At 35.9% G+C, this 14,545-nt stretch overlaps 1 protein-coding gene across 2 annotated transcripts in view; it reads right to left on the minus strand.

Moving 5' to 3' along the window:
• LRRC4C (leucine rich repeat containing 4C) overlaps positions 1-14,545 on the minus strand; it is a 1,357,112-nt gene that overhangs the window by 1,003,840 nt on the left and 338,727 nt on the right. The gene's annotated exons all lie outside the window — the stretch shown is intronic.

Below are 14,545 nucleotides of genomic sequence, written 5' to 3' on the forward strand. Positions count from 1 at the left end.
TGTTCCGTTGCTGGTGAGGAACTGCGTTCCTTTGGAGGAGGAGAGGCGCTCTGCATTTTAGAGTTTCCTGTTTTTCTGTTCTGTTTTTTCCCCATCTTTGTGGTTTTATCTACTTTTGGTCTTTGATGATGGTGATGTACAGATGGGTTTTCGGTGTGGATGTCCTTTCTGTTTGTTAGTTTTCCTTCTAACAGACAGGACCCTCAGCTGCAGGTCTGTTGGAATACCCTGCCATGTGAGGTGTCAGTGTGCCCCTGCTGGGGGGTGCCTCCCAGTTAGGCTGCTCGGGGGTCAGGGGTCAGGGACCCACTTGAGGAGGCAGTCTGCCCGTTCTCAGATCTCCAGCTGCGTGCTGGGAGAACCACTGCTCTCTTCAAAGCTGTCAGACAGGGACATTTAAGTCTGCAGAGGTTACTGCTGTCTTTTTGTTTGTCTGTGCCCTGCCCCCAGAGGTGGAGCCTACAGAGGCAGGCAGGCCTCCTTGAGCTGTGGTGGGCTCCACCCAGTTCGAGCTTCCCGGCTGCTTTGTTTACCTAAGCAAGCCAGGGCAATGGCGGGCGCCCCTCCCCCAGCCTCGCTGCCGCCTTGCAGTTTGATCTCAGACTGCTGTGCTAGCAATCAGCGAGATTCCGAGGGCGTAGGACCCTCCGAGCCAGGTGTGGGATATAGTCTCGTGGTGCGCCATTTTTTAAGCCGGTCTGAAACGCGCAATATTCGGGTGGGAGTGACCCGAGTTTTCCAGGTGCGTCCGTCACCCCTTTCTTTGACTCGGAAAGGGAACTCCCTGACCCCTTGCGCTTCCCAGGTGAGGCAATGCCTCGCCCTGCTTCGGCTCGCGCACGGTGCGTGCACCCACTGGCCTGCGCCCACTGTCTGGCACTCCCTAGTGAGATGAACCCGGTACCTCAGATGGAAATGCAGAAATCACCGTCTTCTGCGTCGCTCACGCTGGGAGCTGTAGACCGGAGCTGTTCCTATTCGGCCATCTTGGCTCCTCCACCCCAACTTATTCTTAATTTTCCCCCATATATTGGTTTTGGTTTTCTACACACCGTGGTCCCTTTTGACTTCAGTCTTGATGATCAGCTTGCTTGGAAAATATTTCCCATAAATCTTTCCTTGAAAAACTTCTATGCATTATTCTGAATGCAGTCTAAGCATCATCCCATCCAAAAAAATTCTACTGCACATCAAAGTCACGCCCTGCTTCGAAGTTCCAATTGCATCTTATATATACATCACTACGCACATAATCTATTATATTAATATATCTGTTTATCTTCTGGTCTGCTCTTTAGTCTATAAGCTCTCCAAGAGCAAAGTAGTTCATCTCATTAATTTTTGTGTCTCTCCTCAGTGATTAGCACAGGTAGTTTTTCAAGAAATATTTATTGAATTAAAATCTATACAATAAGATGTGCTAAGTCAAAGAAAGGCAATAGGAACTAGATATGGTGAAGACACAGATACTCAAGAGCTTTATTTGTCATGATGAAGAAAGGAGAAACAAGTGCTATCCAGGTAAATGCAGTGGCATCAGACTGAGAAGCAACTACAACTTTGATGTACAATTGGAGAGATTGTGTTGGAAATTTACAGAGAACCAGCTTCCCAGTGGAAAGAGACTTCTGCAGAAGCAGTTCATCCAACATCAAACAATAATACAGAGGACTGTATAAAGGAAGGGAATGCATATATGATATGCATTTTATTATAATAAAATAATAAAGGACTTTTCTAAACATGATATAACAATAATACCAAGATATTTCTCTCTCTTTTTATCAAGTACTAAATAAAAGAATCATTACAGTCTCTTGCCTTTTTTGTACCTACTCAGGTGTAATGTGTCATTTCATCCTTTTTTTCTTGATCCATTCAATCAAAAAACACATTTAGCCCAAAGTTACCATCTTAACTGCATGGAAACAGGAATGGAGAGGTTAAGTTTCTTATTCAATGTACTGTAATAAGTCAGTGACAGAACTAAGTATCAACTTAGGTCCCTGAGTTCTTAGTACAGGACTTTCTCTCCTTTTTTTATAATACTTTACCTTTATTATATTCTTTCCATGACTTGTATTATCTGTCTGCGCATTTGTGTGTGTGTGTGTGTGTGTGTGTGTGTGTAGAAAAGTGGAGATGAGAAATGGGGTATAGCAGAGGCAGCAATGCAGCAAGTAAAGTTGTGATGGTTAACTATGCTAATGGCTAGATGTATTATTTAGTGTCTATTTGACATGAGGCACTGTGCTAAGCATTTTACATGCATTGTCTACTTTGATCATCAAACCCTTCTAAGAATTTATCTATGAAAAAAAAAAAAACTCAGAAGCTTATGAATGTGGAAAAATTACTCACTGTCACCTAACAAGTAACAGGTAATATCTAGGACTATGTAATTCATAAGTCTATGTTGTCACATACCATATCACACCAAAACCCATTCATTATGTAGGGCATACTGCTTATGCTTTCAGTAGTTATTTGGCTCATGAGCTTCCTTTTTCATCATCTTTCTCATATTTCTGAAGTGTAAATATTTGATACATCAGAGAATAGTACGGGTTGAGTATCCTTACAGTACAGAGTGAGTACCCTTATCCAAAATGGTTGGCGGGGTACAGCAACTCATTTTGGGAGGTGAAGGTGGGAGGATCACTTGAGCCCAGGAGATTGAGAACAGCCTGAGCAAGATGACGAGACCCTACTTCTACAAAAAAATTAAAGGAAAAATAGACATGGTGGTGTTCTGTAGTCCCAGCTACTTGGGAGGGTGGGGCAGGAGGATCCCTTGAGTCTAGGAGTTTGAGAATGCAGTGAGCTGTGATTGCACCATGTACTCTAGCTTGGGTGAGAGAGTGAAACCTCATCTTTAAAAAAAAATTAAATACTTGAGACCAGAAGCGTTTTAGGTTTTGATTATTTTTTTTGAATTTTGGAATGTGTGCATGATACTTACCAGTTGAGCATCCCCAAATTCAAAAACCCAAAATTCAAAATGCTCCAATGAGCATTTCCTTTGAGTGCCATGTTGGCACTCAAAAAAGTTTTAAATTCTGGAGCATTTGGATTTTAGATGTTCTGATTTGTGATGTTCAGCCTATATTAATAAACACCTTCTAATGCAGTTACTTAGTTGGCAGCTTATGATACAAACATTTGAACAGTTTTGCTATTGATCTTTTTATTAAACAACTGTAAAACAATACTGTATTAGAGATACATGTAGATATCGATCTAAAACATGATAAAACATGTAGCTATAATAATATATCCTGAAATATAATTTTTCATAGCAAGTGAAATATCTCTCATTTATGACCTTTAAGGAGTATTTATGTTGTATTTCTAAAATAGAAACAAAGAATAAAAATAAAAATGAAGCAGAAACAAGAAAGAGAATAACAAAATATATCAAACCAATTAATTTGAAGATTATTTAAATGAGAAGATTTTATTATGTCACTAAGAAACATAAGTTTACATTTATGAGATGAAAAATAAAAAAGTGACTGGGTGTGGTGGCTCACAACTGTAATCCCAGCACTTTGATAGGCCGAAGCAGGCAGATCAGCTGAGGTCAGGAGTTTGAGACCAGCCTGGCCAACATGGTGAAGCCCCACATCTATTGAAAATACAAAAATTAGCCATGTGTGTTGATGGCACCTGTATTCCCAGCTACTCAGAAGGCTGAGACAGGAGAATCACTTGAAAATGGGAGGCGGAGTTTGCTGTGAGCCGAGATTGCACCATTGCACTCCAGCCTGGGTGATAGAGCGAGAGTCCATCTCAAAGAAAAGAAAAGAGAAGAGAAGGGAGAGGGGAGAGGGGAGAGGGGAGAGGGGAGAGGAGAGAGGAGAGAGGAGAGTGCTCTCTAAACCAACTAAGAATGCAAACATAATTTCAGGGCAAATGCTCAACATAACATGTTAATAAAACATTTCCTGATAAGCACTAAAGGGCTGGTTACAAGTGATTCTTATCAAGTAGAACAAATATTGTATCATTATATTATGTTCTAATTCCCCTAGTCTTTTTCCCCTTCCCCTTCCCTTAGCCTTTAAGCTATGTAATAACCATCAGAGCATACATGCAGGCAGATGTCCACACCCCCATTTTCACTTGTCATGTAGTATCTGCAGTACTTGCTTAATCTTTTCTTTATATAATCCATTCTCTCATTTAGAGCCTTACCACGATTTGTGCTTAAGATAAGGTTAGTAATACATTTTAATTTACAAACTAAGCTTCCCTACTTGATTATAATTCAAATTCTGTCTTTAAGATATATTAACTCACATAAAGGGAGAGAGGCACTTATTTTTGTTCATTCTTCCCCAAAGAGTCTATATTTTGTGGAACTTCAACCAAACCTATAACTACTCTTTAAGAAAGGCCCAGATCGCAAATTCATTAGGATATCTACTTGTCAAATATATTATTTCCATTAATTTGTATATTGTATGAAGCTGAAGGTAATAAAAAATGTCATCTTGATGAAACCAATAGTATTTTGCTAATTCTGAAAGCTTCACATTTTGTTTAAATTATCGACCCTTGACAAATAGTCCCCATTCTAAAAGATTCTAATTATTTCCACTGGAAACATATATTTTAGAAGTGAAGTAAACCTTTCTTGTATGCTATGATGACTGAAATTATTATCTTGACTGACTTCGATAAAAATTAACAACCTACCAAGAATTAGAAAATGTATTTGTTTGGTGTCTAATATTAATTGCATGAAGAGTTGCTAGGCAAAATCAGCACATCCACGTTCATTCCCACAGTTGCAAATTCAGAACACATTGGTGAGCATTATAAACAGGAGCTGGGTCTCAAAGTCCTTTTTTGATATTATTTTTTGATGTGACATTTTCCATTCTATATAGATAATTGTATTAGTTTCTGATAATATAAATTACTTAATGTTTTTAACTGATCTAACTGATATATTTCCTTGTATTTTCTCTCCCATCTTCATCCCTTTATCCCTTTCCAATCCCAGAAAAAAATAAAGTTCTTCCAGTCATTTAGTTACCCTGTACTTTTCTACTATATAATTGGAGAAAATTGATTATGTTAGGAAAGGTGAGATTGAGATTCAGAGTGGAAAAGAATTACTGATGGATTTCAATTGCTAAAAGACAGCTCTCATGCCTTCACTGTTTGTCTTTTAAAGCAACCCTATAAAATCACAAATCAAGCAGTTGATATACCTATGAATTTGAAGAAATTGTCATGATGGAGATGGTTTAAATATACTGTTATAGAAAGACAATAAAGGCTTTATTTAGAATCAGAAACAAAGCCAGATATAAAACTAGAAGAAAACTTACATTGCTTTGGCCCCAGAGCCCTCAAGGGCTTTGAGCTAAGATTCAATGAAATGACAACCTTTAAATTTTGGAAAGTCTCCTTCTTTACCGTCTCTAAATATCTTTTATGTTTTCTCTTTTGCTGATAATTAAAAACAATATCTAAAAAGTGCGTAATGGAACTAGAAGATAATTTATTTATCATCTAGTTTTACATTTACATTTTACAGATTCTAAAAATGAGTCCAAGGAATTTTGTGAAAGGAATCAGACAGCTCATCAAACCCATCCTACAACACCATTTCTTCCCATTGAAATTCTTCTCCTAGACCTAACTCAAAGTAACCCTTTGATTAATCTCTTTAAGAGCATCAAGGAAAGGAAGGGAATACTTTCCTCAACTTTAAGGTGTTTGGGTGTTTTTGTCTTGTAGTATTGCTTTTTCTTCGAGATCATTTCTTGAGACAAAGGTCTTTATAATTTTTCCTCTACAACAGCGTGTACCGAAGACAAAATGCAACACCAACCTCTTTATGGGGAAATTCCTGGTTAATACCTCACAGTTTATCTTCCTGAGGTTTTTCCTCAACCCACTATTTTATTGCTCCATGGGAAGTCAGAAATATCTACAACTACTCTGCTTATCTATATTTAAGTGGATAGATTTGGAATTAGACTTTCTGGCTTCAATCCTGGCTCTAGTACACAACTGGGTGACTTACGGCTTATTCTTTAATCTCTATGATCCTCAGAATTCCCATCAATGATATAAAGACATAATATTATTTACTACATGTGGCTATTGAGATGATTTAATGACTTAATACAGAATGCAAAGTGCAAGCTTAATAATAGCTAATATTTACTTAAAACCAGCCATTTTCACTTTACATTAATCACATTTTTAATTCTCACTATAGATTTATATATTCTTTTTGTTCCCATCTTAAAAATGAGTAAACTAAGACAAAGAGAATGTAAATAACTTATTCAACATCACTGAGATAATAAATATTAGAAATGACTTCTAAACTGTACTCCTAGATGTCAAGCTAAATGTTAAGTAGTGTTTACCATCGCAGGCATACATGAAGCAATTAAATTATTCCACATGTGGTGGTGAGTACCTTGTCTTCCACATGAATAATATTGTGCTGAAAACCTTTTATTTTTATGTTTTGCAAGTTTTATTAACCAATTTCAAAGATATATTTTCATAGGGTTGAAAGTCAATATTTTATCTCTTCTTGACTCTTCAGTCACGTGATATTAATACAAATATTGGGAAGGGTTCAACACTGAATACACAAAGTCACAACTGGGTGTTTTTTTAAGGAGCACTTTTTTCAAATTCAGCATTTTTAAAGTATTTATTTGTTCTATTCCAGTGGTTCTAAGCTGTAAGCAAGCATCCGAGTAACCTGGAGATCTTGTTAACACATATATTAATGAAGTTCACCCCCAGAATTTCTGATTCAATATGTCTGAGTTGTAACCCAAGAATTTGCATTTCTAGGATGTTCTCAGAGATGCAGATGCTGAAGGGCTGGAGACTACTTTGGAGAAGCACTGTGCTGGGCATTATACTCATAGATTGATGTTTTAACTCATGTAAGCCACTAATAGATGAGAAAGGCATTATTATTATCGGCATTCTATAAATGAAGAAATTAAAGGGTTGAGAATTTATGCCTTATCCAAAGTTGCACAATGAGTAAGAGACATTGTCACAATTTGAAAAGGGAAGCTGTTTCCAAAGCCCTTACATACTCTTTACAACTTCTTGATGCTGCCTCTTTGCAGCTGTAAGTAATGAAGCTCATCATTACCTGTCTCATAAAGTTGTTGTGAGAGCCCAGTGACATACAAAAGGCAGACACAGGCAGCAGTGTTCCTGGCCCAGGGACAGAATCAATCTTATTTTCTGTGAACATAGCTTTGAATTCATAACCACCGCTCTGTACTTCCACTTCCTGTAGATAAAGTATATTAAACTATTAAATCTCCTCCAGATTTTAATTTATTCTATGAAAATACAATTTGTTTTTCAGTATTTGGCAAAGACGAGGAAAAAAGGTGGTGATACAAATGCATGCCTTCATCTCAGTAGTTAAAATGGAGGCAAAGACATGAAAGTCCAGGGTCTCTATTTTTCTCCTTAGCACTTTGAAACATGAAATTACAGACAGGTTGCTCTGCTGTGGTTGGAACGTAGGAATTTGCAGTGGCCACAGAGCACCTGTGACACTGACAAAAACCTTAATTTAGAAGCACAAGTAAAAGTAACCTTTCCCTGTCTAGATTTTACATATCTGGTGGTGGTACCAACTAGCTCATCAATATCCTCATGGAGATTGTCCATCATGATTAACCTTATAGAAAAAAGTTCTGACTATCATAGGTAATAGAAATATACCCAGATTCAGTATTTTCTATCAGAGATTAGAGAAAATATATATTTTTTTCATAGAAAGATCTAGCAGAAGAGGTTAGGCAACAAGCAAGTTAAGAGATGACGAGTGAGAGAGGATGTAAAAAGTATTAGAAATACTTTGCTTATTATCTCTGTCTATATCCAATGACCCTTGAAAATGTAGCAGAAGTTCATCAGACAAGGTTAATTTGCTACATTAACAGTTTGGGAAGTAAATGAATCCAGGATGCCAACAGCCAGAAGCTGTCATGGTCCTGCCAACTCTTCAGCAAGCTAACGTATCAAGATGTCACCTCTACATCCAATGAGGTAAGTTCCTCACATCCTGACACTGATTGCTCAATGACAAAAACAAGTAAAACCTTTCTGGCCAGTTTCTAATCTCAGCATCTCCTGGAGAGCAGACACTTCGGCAGAAATTGGCATCTCCTTGACAGCCCAAGATAGGAAAGCTCAGAATTCAATGAACTAGGAGACTGTGTTCTTCCCCTGTCTTAGATGCTGTCTATTAGGTTGGCAAGGCAGCATGGGGTTGTTTGCAGGAAGGTTACAGATCTTTAATCTCTTTCTCTGTCAATCTTACTATATTCCAAATTGAATCAGGGGAGTTGAAGTAGTGGCTTTGAATCAAGGCAATGGGCATAGAATAAGCCCTCTTCTTGTTCCTTTAAAATTTTATAAACAAATGCACTTCTGTTTTTCTTGGAACTGATAGGTACCCCACTGTCATTTTATAATTTCAATCATGTACTCTCCTTTCTGACTTTTGCACACCTTCACATGTACATGTTGGAAAAGCATTTTATTCAAGGATTATACCTAAGAATTAATGCATAGGTACAGATTTATTTTTCAAATCTGAGTAAAAAGAGAGTCAGAGCACATTCATTATACCCAAGATCATGATTTTCCTCATTGAATGCTCTGATTTTCACTAATGTGGTAGAAAAACAAATGATGAAAACAACAAAAAACATATATGAGTAGGTGTGTGTGTGTGCACGCGTACATTTATTAATTTGTGTGTATGACTGTGCATGCAGGAATTAGTGTATATTGGGTTAAAGGATACAAACACAGAATTAAAAACTAAACAAGTACATTTTCTGAAGTCTTTATTTGTGTATAGGTTGAGACATATTATGATATTTTAAATTTTGCAAACAATATCTAACCATGCTAAACTTTCAGAATAAATGAATGTACATATTTGCTAAGACAGAGAGAGGAAGGAGACATGGAGATGATGCCACTTTATAAGTCAGTATTTTTTTTTCTAGGCTAGCAAAGGATTAATTTAAATTGATCCACTGCTCATCAGCCATAAACATGAGCAAAAATGTCAATTGCATGAGGGCACAGACCCACTGCAAAGCCCCCTAATAAATACGAATAAGATGATTTTACTTCTTTATTTTTCTTCTGCTGATGCTGTTGGGGAAGATGACAGCTTAATCATGTCTGCCCAGCACCGGGCTGTGAGTTTACATTAAGCAGCATGTGTTCTGTCATTACCACACAGTTTGGAGGGATAATGGCTTTGTCTAAACTATACCACAGGCAGAGACCAAATTTCTGAAAGTCACTCAGCAATTCACAAAAAATAAAATTTTCTGCCTGTTTTAAAATGTGTTGGAGGTTTAAAGATGAAATGATTAGTTGCTAGAGGGTGAAGAAGATATAATAAAATCTTGTCCAGCAGACTGGGATACCTTGGCTGTACGCTTCTTCTCTACCAAGCAATCTGAGCCTCTTCCCCAAGCCTTTGGCCCACTGAAATCAGCACCAAGTTTTCTTGAGACTACTCTCCCTTTAATCATCTGTCCCATGCTGGATTCTGACCATTGCACTACGATTTATACCTTATTGTTTCATGAGTTTTTTTTTTTAACATTTCTGCATACATCCTTTCATGATTATCTGTTGGAAACACATAAAGTGGCAGAAAACAATCTCTTTAACAGAATAGAAGGTACATGCAATATCTCCAAAATACATAAATATTAGAAGCACCATGAGAACACAATATTTAAACATTAGATGAATCTAAATATAATCAGTGTTTAAAAGAGCCCATTTTCTATTAAGGCAATCAAACAGTTATTAAAGTTTATCAGTATAAAAATAGCTTCACAAACTGCTAATGTATATATGTCTTTTCTGAACTCTCGAAAATATAACAATTATTTATCAATATAGGACCTTATATTTGAGGATCAAAAAATTGTAATGAACGAAATGAAAATTTTCAGTTTTCAGTATTACATTGTGACAGCACTGGAATACTATAAAATCAACTATTTCCAAGAAAATTTTCAATGGCTTTAAATCTTTTTTTAAAAATCTGTTATTTATTATTTATTTACTACAACAACAACAAAAACAAGTAAATTCTAGAATTCCAGACAGCTGATGCTATGAAGCAAACAAGAATTCCCTGGAAAGAGAACAAAACCTTCCCTCTTATGTATATGCCAGCCTATTAGTATATAGCTACCTTACTTGATATATAACTAATCTAAGATTTGTTTCAAAGGATGTCCTAAAGACTTCAGTTGGTTCAAGTGTATACCTGCTCAATCTCAAAAGACATTATCATTTGGGTTAAAAATTTTTAGAAACAAATAGCAATTTAAGTAAAATTTAATAGCACTTTCCCCCAAAAAATCAGTAAACATTTCATCCTCATAATCTCCCTTTTTTACACATCTCTAAATTTTAAAAATAAGTACAATCAAACAATATTAATTCACTGAAGTTGATTCAATAAGAATGTTTTTGCATAGTTTATGACAAGGATATAATACATTACTATAGCACATGACTAAGGAGTATTGAACAAGCTCATACATTTAAAACTTAGTTCAGCTACATAACTGAAAATCAAAGAAAGTAGTAAATGATTCAAGGTAATCTATAATGCCACTGAATCAGAAATGATATAAAAAGTTGTAATAGCTCAGTAAATAAGTTTTTCAAAAGTTCAAAAGTAATTTTAGAGAAGTATTTGTGGATGAAATTATGCCTGGAATTTGCTTTAAGAATAACACAGTGGAGGAGGAGTAGATGAGAGCCGGGATAAAACAGGACTGGCCATTTTTTCATAACTGTTGAAGGCAGGTTACATGTTTATAGGAGTTTATTATAGTATTTTCTCTCTGATATATGCTTGGAAATTTTTATAATAAAAAGTTATAAACATTAAAAATGTTTTAAATCATATTTCTCTAAAGCTAAGTAACTTTTTCAGAAAGACTTAAAGAACAAACTGTAACCACATTACTAAAACTTTCAGAGCTAAAGGAAAAGCAGGACCTTCTTTTGATATGTTAATTAACAAATTCTTGAGGTTTAGTCATAAAATTTGAATTTTAAGAAAAGAACAAATGACTTGCTAAGTAGCTATTACTACAGTCAACTCTTAATTAATTTCACTGACTAGATCACTGTGCCCTCTATCCCCCCATCTTTTTTTTTTTCAGCACATAGACATTCTAGTGATTTTGCTCCTTATTTAGCAGTAAAATAGAGTCAACCAAAACAAAAATACTGTCAAAAATTTTTTTTGCTATTTATTCTTTTCTGCTAAAACACACATTGAAGAAGGAAGGCAATATAAATAAGCCTTAAAAACCTAAGATTTTAATTGTGTTTATTTGCGATGGGAAAAAATAATAGTGTACCCAGTTTAAACACTTGTGAGTTTCAGATTTCAATAAAATTTATATTAATATTCTGCCTCTAATTCATGAAACACGGATCTTATACCTCAATGTTTTAGGCCCAATAGCTGAGATCCACTTTGACTCTCATTTCTAAGTTCTCTAAAGGTAATCAGGATCTCCCAGGATTGTGCACTAACATTGTCCTTGTCAGTCTCCCCCCACTGGTAACCAGAGCTATGTTCCTGAATCACAATCTCATTATTGTAGACTTGTTTCATTTTATCCAAGGCATTACTGATGCTATTTGCCTGCCTCCTAGCTAGCAAGGTTTTTGGTTCTTAGAAGTTTGGTCTGACCCCTTTTATAATTATCCTGTTCCAAAGGTGAGTCCAGCTCCTCTGTGACTCTTCTAGCCTTCCCCTTTCCACCATGAGAGCTAGCCCAGCAATGTTCAAATATGTGACAGTATTAATTAACCTGTATTACTTTTCATGTCTTTAAACTACCATTTATTTAGCATCTACTCTGCTTCTAGTCACTGTGTTAAATATAAATGGATATGTATATGAATATGTATCATCAAGAGTAAAAACCAGCACAGAGCATTTAAGACTATAAGCTTTGGTTTCAAAGAAACATAATCCAAGTCCCAGCTCCACCATATGCATCCTGTGTGACTTTGGATAAGCTATGAAGTCTCAGGTTTTTCAGCTATAAAATTGAATCATAAAATACCTAGCTCATAGGTTGCAGGAGAATTTAGTTAATATATATATAGCATTTAACAAAGCCCAATTACATAGTAAACAGCTGAAGTTTATATCTATATTTAATCAAACAACAATGTATTAGTCTATTTTAAATGAATGATCTGTGATGATTGGCTGATCCTAGAACAGAGAAAGAGCAATTGAAGGTAGTATTGTTGCAGGAAGGCTGGTGGAAAGAGCAAAATACAGTAACAGTAATAATAATAACCAATATTATTGAGCATTTACTAAGTTTCCAAAACAATAGTATTTACTACAGTCATTTTGGAGAAAGAGTAAAATGGGAAGGGAGTGGAAGGACTGAGATGTTAGACAAAGTGAGTTGCTAAAACCAATGAAAATGACTCTTAAAACCCTCCATTAATTTGATGTTATCCTGATGATATTTTAATGTATCATTTACTAACTCTACCCCCAGGAATTTATCCTGATAATTTTGATTAAGTTATTGACATTATTCAGCAGAAATTAACAAAAGCTATAAGTACAATAAAGTTCACTGCAATGTTAATTGCAATAGAAATATTTAATATTGTAAAGTGTCCATAAATTTTTATCCCACACACCCTCACCACCTCACCATAGGCCATGCCCTTTGTAATGTGACTGCAGCTCTCACATCAAGAAATGAAATGTACTTCCACACTTCTTGAACCTGGACCGGCATCAGGCTTTGCTTTGGCCAGTAGAATGCCTAACAGTTTGTACTAGGAACACTGGAACACTGGCAGCCCAGTGTTAGCCTGCTGGAGAATGAAAAACTTGCGGCCCAGGGACTCCCGTTACTTTAGCTGAAAACAAGCCAACTCCCCAAAGCAAAGTCATCTACCCTACCTGCAGTTGACTGCTGACATGTGAAAGAGCCCTGCTGAGAACAGAACTACCCAGCTGAGCTCAGCTCAAATTGCTGACCACAGCACTGAGAACTAAATAAATTGCTTTGTTTGTAGCCACTTGCCAAATCCACTTTTAGAGTGGTTTACTGATACAAATTTTAAAAAACATAACAAAATATTAAGTATCAACATAACAAAATACTAGACAAGCTTTAAAATATCAGTGATAATGGCTAACTAATTTTATGATATAATATTAAGTGAAAATAGCTTAATACAAATGTCATTCTGTAAACTATGATAGCAACTATGCAATTTTATTTATGTATGTATGTAAAAAGTGCATGTGGAAAAGAGCATTGTTTTCTAAGAGTGGTGGAATTAAGCACTGATGTCATCATTATTTTTAAACTTCATTTAATGAGATATTGCATTTTCTAAGGAAAATATTTGATAGAATAAAAAGTCTAAGTCATTCTCAGGTTGTAGGATATCGTGTTGTGACATTATTAAATCAGTAAAAAGCATAAACCTGGTCTTTTGCCCCTACCCTCCAATATTATAATTGAAAAAATGAACAAAATGGTGCAATAGGACCATTTCAAAAATGAGAAGAAATTTCATTATTAATTAGTATTTCAAGCAAAATTCGCATTAGCTTATTTTACACTTATGAGCAGAGTGCAAGAATTTAAAACTAAAATGGAGATTTAAATATTCCATGCACCATAAAACCTATTTAAATAGTGAAAGATATTGATAACAGCTAAACTCTTCTGTGGTAAAGGTGAGCATTTAAATGTTAAAGGTGACTGACCTAAGATAAGGACGAAAGTTTAGGTAATAATTCTAAAAATTACTACCCCTTCAATGGTCATTCCTTTATCATATGTCAATGTATACATTACAAATGCATTGCCCCAGGAAAATGAAACTGACTTATTCTCAAAACCTAAAGAATTGTATAGAAATTCCAAAGGGATGTCCTTGGAAATTCACCCTTGACCAATATATCCAGTAGGCTGCTGAAGCACAATGCTGTTTTTCTAGCTGATTATGCACATTCGCTGCATCCAGAAAGATGTGGAGCTTGGCTTCCCTCTTACATTATGAGGACAATTTATTTTGACAGCTTTCACAGCCCCCAAAAGTTGTCAGACATCCAACATACTGCAGATTGAACTCTAAGTATTAAAAAGCCCCTCAGCCTGAAGTTGAAAGCAGGAAGGTGGGAGCTAGAATCAAAGACAGCAAAGCAGAATTTCTGTCTTGCTCTTTTCTTACACAAGCCAAAAGCTTAGAACAAAATTATCTTTTACTTAGGTTTGGTCACTGTCCATTCCTTTCTCCACTAGTCACATTTAATGTATCTCTATCAACCCTAAATTTCCCATTATGATAGTCAATTCATTCGTTTCTCAATTGGTAAATTCCATTTCCACCAGTCATTGAGTAGCTTCTCTCTCTTCTCTGAAAAGACAAATCAGTCTCCCCACCTCCAATTCTTCTATGTCTTCCA

Source organism: Pan paniscus, chromosome 9 (genome assembly GCF_029289425.2).
Source record: "Pan paniscus chromosome 9, NHGRI_mPanPan1-v2.0_pri, whole genome shotgun sequence".
Taxonomy (NCBI): domain Eukaryota; kingdom Metazoa; phylum Chordata; class Mammalia; order Primates; family Hominidae; genus Pan; species Pan paniscus.